A 6,559-nucleotide genomic window follows, 5' to 3' on the forward strand; every position below is an offset into this window, starting at 1 on the left:
GATATAGATATAGATATATATATATATATATATATATATATATATATATATAGACTATTACGATGTAACTTTCGACGAGGAAAGAATGTTGATATGTGTGAATAAATAGAAGGCTGACAATTTGTTGCATTGCAATTACAGCACATATTTTACTAACACGACAGGCAATAACAATTAATGTTTTAACAGTATTGCATATTGTGCTTTCAATAAATGTTAAAACACTGTTATGTGCTCTTAAATGCGGGCAATAATGAGTAATTCAGTTTGCATGTAAATGAAGCACATTTGCAGCTCTGTTCTGCAGCTATTCGAATAATAAAGCAAATGTTTGTGAATAGAGCATTTATTTCAAATGCCGAACAAAATGACAAATTTTACAATTTTAGAATGCAGCAGAAGTTGGGGCCCAAAAACATATCCCACAAGAGGGACAGTGAACTTAAGAGAAGGGTCCCTCGCCCCACCCAAAAATGTGAATCAGTTAATTGATGTATACAGCATGAGTATGTTATTGATACAAATAAATTGATATAGAGATCAATGAAATACTTAAGAGGAATAATAAATGATTCAAATTCAAAATTGATAATACAAAGTTTTATCTCCTTGTATTTTACACAAAATGCATTACAACATATTGAATATTACTGAAGTTATCAGCCACACGGCATTGAAACATCTACATTCTTACTCAAATAATCTCTATTTTACATTCGCTCCCTGTTTTGTCCCGCCCATGTGTAACTTTGCCATGCTCGGACATTTACCGAATATATACTAGTATATTGTCTGTTAACCGATATCAACACATCAAGCAACAGGAATCTGCGTAGCCCGCTATACATAATGCACTCGAAGGATAACGGAAATAATCCAAATGTTCTTGCACATATAAGTAATTCTCACATATAAACACACTAGGCTTCGTACGATATGGCTCCACCACCCACTAACAGGTTGAAAGCTATTAACATACGTACAAAAACATTACATATCTTGTAACAACCCTGAATAAATTCAAAGTGATATGAAAAATTAATACAAATCATCAATATCATATACAAAGAAAAAATCTTGAGTGCCACCTCAGATAGTCACCCAATTCTTCTTGAATTTACATGTTAATGTTACAGTAGTTTTAAATGAAGACAGACAAACATGGTGCAATGCAACTCTCTCATTCATAATAAAAGATAATTACAACATCAAATGGACTTTAAAACAATCATACATATGATTATGAGACTATTGAATTAACAATCTATTACCCGAAAAAAGGACGCAGGGAAAATAGAGGAAACCGCCTCAGACAGAAACCCCCTTCATTTAAAATACAATCAAAAAACCAAAATAAAGGATACCGTCTCAGCCAGTTATCCTTTATAATTGGAGTCTCTACCCTTTAATAAAAACGTGTTCGCACTAAAAGGTTGGAAACATTGAGACCCTAATGTATCTCTGAAATGACTCTGAGTACCACCTTCCCATGACTCTTATTTGTGAATCTGAAAAACCCAGTAAATGTGCGTGGGTTGCAGCTCGTATTCTGAAACTATGTGCCTTAATTTTTTTTAGAATCAAGCTTGGGAAATCTTAGCGCTGATCTCAAAACCTCACAAAATTCTGTGCGCGAGATGGGTCTTCCTGATCTGTAGCAAAATAGGGGTCTTTCTTCTACACCTTGCACCTCCAAATAATTTCGCATAGCTTGCACAGGACAAAAGCGGCAATTGGGTTGGGGATTTATTTCCAGCTGGACAGGTTTTTTACCTAGATTGCCTTTTAAGTTGATCATTGTAACAACCATGTAGACTTGTTTTTGTCATGCCTGAAAGAAACATTTCTTCGAAGCAACAAGTTTGGGTTTGAGACCGAACGAACTGTGATTTCCCCCACTCTTAGAAAAGCATAAAATGCTAGAAGAATCATTGCCATGTACAAACATGTTTGGAACTTAGAATTGGCTACATGTAGTATTGCCACCAGAAGCTTTCCAAGAATATCCAAAGTAATAGGTTGTCGGACATCAGCCGAATTGACAAGCCGTTTTGCCCCACTTAACATTTTCTTGATCAACAAATGATTGGAGAGATCTGGGGCATTCGTCATTTTGAAATAGTAAGCCAATGCCGCCAGGTAAGTTGAGATAGAGCTTGGTGCTTTTCCTAAACTGTATAGGTATGACACAAAACACATAACCTGTCCGAGGGAAACCTCTTTAATGCAGTCAGTCTTGTAATAAATCTGAATGAAACCACTGAAACAATTTAGAGCCTGTCTGTGAACTTTTTTTGTGTTAGGAGCTAAAGCTGCATCTATTAAACTACATGCTGTATTTGGAGAGTTGCAAAAGATGGATCGGTATGTTTGTAGGCTTGGCCTCCATATCCACAGACACCTCTTTGAATTTCTCGATCTGTAAGCGTAAAAGTAAGTCTGGTAAAATATTGAACATTCCTGGAATGTGTTCAGCCGAATATAGAATATTGTATGTCATAAGTGCCAAAACTAATCTTCTCACCAAAATCATGATTTTTTTAATCTTTCGATGTCTACAATGTGAACGACTGCTGCATTATCAGAATGAAATATGACACACGAATTCTTTAAGTTAGATCCCCATAATTCAACAGCTAATACAATTGGGAATAATTCCTTGAGGGTAATATCATAATCCTTCAGATTTTCTGGCCAAGACCCATAGAACCATTTCTTTTCAAATACAGCTCCAAACCCTAGAGAACCAGCTGCATCAGTGTAGAGATGTATTTGTTTTGATGTCACCCAGACATGTTTAAATAATAATGACTTCCCATTGAAGTGATCTATAAATAACGACCAAGCAGCCAAATCCCGCCTACTCTCTCTAACCATGTCTTTGTGATGGTGAGGCTTAGAAAGGCCTTTTGTTAGGTCAATGAGCCGCCTTAAAAATGTACGCCCTGGCACATCCACCAGAAAAGCAAAATTAAGCAGTCCTATTAAGGATTGAAGTTCTCTAAGGCGAACATTTCGCTTAAATTTCATTGCATCTATAGCTTGTTTTAATTTCCCCAATACCTTACGCGGCAACCTAATTTCCATAGCCAATGCATCAATTTAACACCTTGACTTTCACATGTAAGTTTGAAAACCTGTAAATTTTGATTACATATACCCGATGCAGGTGGACCAATAAAGAGAAAATCGTCCAACACATGAGGTAAGTGAGGAATATGTCCCTTAACCTTACCAATCCATTCTAAGGCCGTGGAAAATTTTCAAAAATAGCACTGGAACTCGCACAACCCGTCGGCAAACATTTATCATAAAAAAAGAGACCTTCCCATTGAAAGCCCAGTAATTCATGATACTCTGCTAATGGGTATAATCCGAAAAGCTGATTCTACATCTGTTTTGGCCAAAAGGCAACCTTTCCCCATTGAGACAATAATATTTACAGAATCATCTAGAGTAGCATATTGAACTTCAGTGAATGTATCTGGAATAAAATCATGATATAATTTTTTTCAGGAAAAGATAAATGGTGTATGAGTCTAAATTTACCGTGTTCTTTCTTTGGTACAGAACCAATTGGGAGGTGAAACAAAAGGCCCAGCAATTCTATGAGCATCAAGCTCTTTCTGTAGCTTGTTACAAACAATGACTGGGTTGCGCAAAGCAGAAGAGAGATTCCTAGATGATCTGAAATATCTCGGACCATGATAGTGTAAGTCGAATCCATACTTAAATCCTGAAACCAAATAATCAGAAATGGTTGCATCATAGCCTAGTAACAGATATTGTAGGACATTAGGGATAATAGGATTCACAACCTCATTGTTGTTTTGCTGTTTTACCTGCGGGATACTGCACTTGGTTTCTATTAATTGTTTGTGCTCTGCAATTTGTTTTAGGGTGTTTTTTTCTACATCCTACACACATGTGTTGAAATTTGAAGTTTTCAAGCTTGTAACTCCCATCCCTTTTATATGTCCAGCAAATTCCTCTGGGGCACTGTTTTTCCCCAAGAATCTTTGTCCAAACCTTGATCGGAAGGGACGAAAAGACTGTTTAGTTTCTTCCCTAGATCTCTGTGCCCGAAGAATGAATTCAACGTTAAGCTGTCCCCAAGGTGTACCCCTATTTTGCCTGTCCATCTTAATTTGTTTATCATATGTTTGCCAAGAAGCATTTCCAGATGATGCCATATCACGAACTGTCTCTGCATGTTTCTGCATGTTTTAATAAATTTGGTGTTTCGTTTGGAAATTTTTCAACATAGACAGAAACTAAACGCAAAAATGCTGTGGTCCACTGGTATATGGAATTAATTGTTTGTTTTGCCTATTTGGGTACTACTGAAATGTTAGTATTCTTCCCTAATTTAAATCTGTAGTCATTATTAAAATTGTTAGGGAGTAGTGCTGCGAGGTCAATATACTGATCTTCCCATATCTTTTGCTTAAGCTTTTGTGGAATCATTGCCGAAATAGGAGTTGACCAAGTACGCAGCACTGTTAAGGCGTACTTCGAAGAAATCAACAGAATATAAACGTGCATAAATACATACCTTTTTAAACTGAATTTATTTTTGTAAAGGTACTATATTATCTTATGACTTTAACATTCTTTGAAATAACATTGTATACCCCGCTCTGTACTGAATTTGGTTTGGTCACGTTATTTGACAGTCACGTGATAAATGCATGTAATGTGTACTGTATTTAGGTCACAAACAAATTTCAATATCGCAAGGGCATACCCTAATTAAAATTAAAAATTAAAGTAATAGACTGTTTCTACATAACTTGTCGTTAATGGAAAGTGCTGCTGCTTTAAATAGAATTCGCATTTTATTAGTTTTAATTTCAAGTTATCTGGCTAATGTCGAAATATGTATGACCTTTACCAAGTATTTTATGTATTTATTAAATTATGCTATCGATTTCAGGAAAGCAGCAGCACTTTTCAAGTTAAGGAATATGTCCGTTATGGGTATTCAAAAAATGGTCCCGATCTATTAAGTGTATGCCCTTGCGAAAAGATGATTTAATGAGGCACCTCGGCGTGAAACATGCACACCCTGTAGACAAAAACACGGTAGAATTAATTCAATACATTCTCTCGATATTTTTTAAATAATGGCACTAAACAAACGTTTCAGATTTGTATTAATAGTCTACCTAAGATTTGCAAGTAATATTCTGGTTAATAATAAAATGCATTTTTCACTGTGAAAAAATTACTTGATCCGCCTCTCACTGCACATAAAATGCGTCAAACTTTACATGATGACGTCATGTCGACAAGTGCATTGCGATCAGTGACTTGTTTATACCTTGCTGTGTGGGATTTAACTAGCGACAAAAATGAATGCAGTGGTAAGTTTTGATGTAGTTCATTACTCTTATGCAGTTTAGATTCGCAAATTATTTCATTTTCTGTTATTGTGAGTAATTGCTATATTTGTGTGATGTCACAGTGAACTTTTCCCGTATAAATTAGGCCCCGCCCCCTTTATGCAGCCTTAACAGAGCTGCGTAGAAGTATCAATTGCCTCACTTGAGGCATACTTATCATCTGACCCTTCTATCTCCTTAAAGGTAATCTCTGAGTCGGACTCATCGTCACTATCCGAAGCACCTCCCACTGTGGTATCACTGGTTTTGTTCTTTTCATCCATTGCCTCCAACACAGCTTGCGTGACCTTCCTAACCAAAACTTCCTCCTTATGTTCACCGTCATCATCTACCATCTGAGCCTTTCTTTTCTTTGTCCTAGAACCTGTGCCTCTATTTGATACATCCGTACTCTTCCTTTTGGTTCCAGTATATGTACACCTACATATCATTTTATGTATGTATCTCACTCTAAAACCACCCATAAAGGATTCATAAATGTATGATACTATCAGAAGACAAGACATGCAATGATGGACCCTAACATTTACAACCTCCTTGTGAAACCATAAATAACAAAAGCATAATATGCGCCCAACTCTACAAGGCAGAACTTGTTAAGTACCTCCAACCACACAGGCTATGTCAACTAAAATGTCATCCAAACACAAAATGACCATATTGTCTAAGCGTACCGACCAAGTCTTGGTAAGGATGTGTATAACCAATCATGCAGGATATTTAAAATAAGAGTCCAACCATATATAATTAACATAATCATAATACTGTATACAGGGTTATTTTTGCCCCGTGTTATTTTCGCCCTTTCACACAAGCAAACAAATTTGCCCCGTTTTAAATTCGCCCAGTCAGAGTCCTGTTTAAGAAATTATACTGTTTTCTTTGAATTCGCCCCGTTTTAAATTCGCCCACTTGTGTCTAGGGCGAAAGAGACGAAAATAAAACGGAGGCGAAATTTTCCCTGTATACAGTATGTTCCCAGCCTTATAGGGTAAATCTTGCAATTAATAAGTATACTAGAAACTCATTGCGAGCAATGAGAGGTCTTCCGTCCAATTTTGAAAATAAAAACGTAAATTCAAGCTGAAAAGTAAAAAAAAAAAAAAACAAGCTAATTCAGAGAATTTGTGTCCCCCGCTTAGGGAATAAAGAAG

At 36.3% G+C, this 6,559-nt stretch overlaps 2 pseudogenes; both read right to left on the reverse strand.

The window, feature by feature from the left end:
• Positions 1-1,425: 1,425 nt before the first annotated feature.
• Positions 1,426-3,087, reverse strand: LOC133204290 (uncharacterized; annotated as a pseudogene).
• A 458-nt stretch (positions 3,088-3,545) lies between these two features.
• LOC133204292 (uncharacterized) lies at positions 3,546-5,836 on the reverse strand (annotated as a pseudogene).
• Between the last annotated feature and the right edge of the window lie 723 nt (positions 5,837-6,559).

The sequence above is a fragment of the Saccostrea echinata genome, unplaced genomic scaffold (assembly GCF_033153115.1).
Source record: "Saccostrea echinata isolate AGI-Se365-2 ecotype Australia unplaced genomic scaffold, CSIRO_AGI_Sech_v1 ptg000052l, whole genome shotgun sequence".
Lineage (NCBI taxonomy): Eukaryota > Metazoa > Mollusca > Bivalvia > Ostreida > Ostreidae > Saccostrea > Saccostrea echinata.